Below are 2,023 nucleotides of genomic sequence, written 5' to 3' on the forward strand. Positions count from 1 at the left end.
GTGCACAACTCATTAATTATTCATTACTTTCTTTCGCTAGTTTAATTGATGCTTTAATTAATGTCTCCAGTTCATCATTAGCTCGTACTGGTACCACCCACTTGGGATGTTGCAACTGCTCATCAAGACTAGCCAGTAACTTTAACGGGAAATACTCAGACAACAAAATCTACTGTAAATGATATTCTTATTAATGCACATCAATCCACCCACACATTTAATTATTAATTGATACATGTACATACCTTTAACTTGTCCTGTATTACTGTCTCCTCCTCCTCTTGTTTGTTTACTTGTTTGTTGTTTATTGTTGTTGTTGTTACTTCTCCAGAGGAGATGGGGGTGTGTCTCCATTAATATCTCCTCCTTTATCGTCCAGTGAAGTATTCCATTGAGTATCAACAGACATTATAAATTAACTAATGGAATAATGATCCTCCTCCTCCTACTGTAGAGAGAGAGGACAATATTATTCTGCCCACCAGTAGGAGGGAAAATGTAAAATGTGTACAATACATGTACATTATTATTAGTAATAGACTCTGTAATACAATCAAAGGTAAATAAACAAAGGCCTTACCCTCCAAAGGACAGTGAAGGAGAGAGGGAGGGAGGGAGGACTGGAGGAGGAAATTTAAAAATAATATAATAAAAATAAAAGTATACATGTACATGTACATGTTCATATACAATGTACACACACTACATGTACATCAATGTACATGTAACAGCTTTAAAATGAATTTTCTAATTATACATGATCATGTACATTAGTATGTGTAAATGAACAAGTATACATAATGTAACAATCATCAGTAGCTTTCAATAGTAACACACATTACTAATTACATGTACATATACCATACCAAACAATATATTCAATTTCTTGTTTTCTTGATAATATTTCCAATACAATAGGCCAGAATGTTGGATCCTTCCCAGTGAAGAACCATCCAGCCTTTAGTCCCTGACAAAGAATATCCTCAAACCTTGCACACAACCTTTAAACTGCTCCATAGTCTTTAATCATCTCACCTTCTGTATGTGTGAATAGCAGCTGTGCCTGGAAATATAACACATACATGTACATACATACAGTGTAGCTGGCAGGTAATGTACATGATCATGTATACTGTACTGCTGGTGTCTTTGGAGTGAGAAATATTGGTGAAGTACTAAATTTTTGGTGATTGGCGAGTTTTAATTTGGCAAATTTGTGGCTACATGTACATGTACGTCCCATTGAGCTATGCACACAATGGTTAAAAATGGTTGGTTTTATTGTCACAAATGACTAATGTCAAAATTTTCCACACCAAAATTACATACGACAGATAATTGATTCAAATCAAAAATTGAATTTTTAATGAATTTTTTAAGTTACTAAAAAATCAGGCTAAACTCCCTGTACAGGGTTGTGGGCCAAATTTTTTTAATTATAAAAGGAGAGAGTTTGAGAATTTGCCTGAGATTAACAATTAATAGGAATAACGCCCACTCACTTAATTACCTTTGAACACTTGATGTGATAATGGTGTAGTTCCTGAAGGTGTGTATCAGGTTAATGGTTTTATTTCTGGCAGCTGCATCTTTAAAATGACGTGGGAACAACACTAGATATAAATAAAGTAAAGTGGGTGTATTTTTGGCCATTTTTTGGAACAAACTATGAGCTATAGCCTTGGGTTTTTTTCAGAATTTTGGCATTTTCTGAAGATGGTCGTAACTTAAAAAATTTAAGTCAGAATCAGCTCAAACTTGCTACACAGCATAAGGACACCAATATGTACCGAAAAATGTAATAAAAAATTGGGGTAATTTTGCAGCCATTTTTTGAAAAAACCATGTGCTATAGCCTTGGGTTCTTTTTCAGAATTTTGGCGTTTTCTTAAGATGGCCATAACTTAAAAAATTGAAGTCGGAATCAGCTCAAACTTTCTACACAAAATAAGGGCATGAATATTAGTGATGTACCGATACCGATATTAGTATTGGTATCGGCATTATTTTAGCTGTATCGGTA

General features: G+C 34.2%; 1 long non-coding RNA gene across 1 annotated transcript; it reads right to left on the minus strand.

Moving 5' to 3' along the window:
- Positions 1-31: 31 nt before the first annotated feature.
- Positions 32-612, minus strand: LOC109589444 (uncharacterized). Its single transcript, XR_002188702.1, has 3 exons — positions 581-612; positions 246-448; positions 32-172 (listed from the first exon to the last, which is right to left on the minus strand). It is a non-coding gene; the product is annotated as an uncharacterized LOC109589444 (long non-coding RNA).
- Between the last annotated feature and the right edge of the window lie 1,411 nt (positions 613-2,023).

Source organism: Amphimedon queenslandica, unplaced genomic scaffold (genome assembly GCF_000090795.2).
Source record: "Amphimedon queenslandica unplaced genomic scaffold, v1.1 AMPQUscaffold_11312, whole genome shotgun sequence".
Taxonomy (NCBI): domain Eukaryota; kingdom Metazoa; phylum Porifera; class Demospongiae; order Haplosclerida; family Niphatidae; genus Amphimedon; species Amphimedon queenslandica.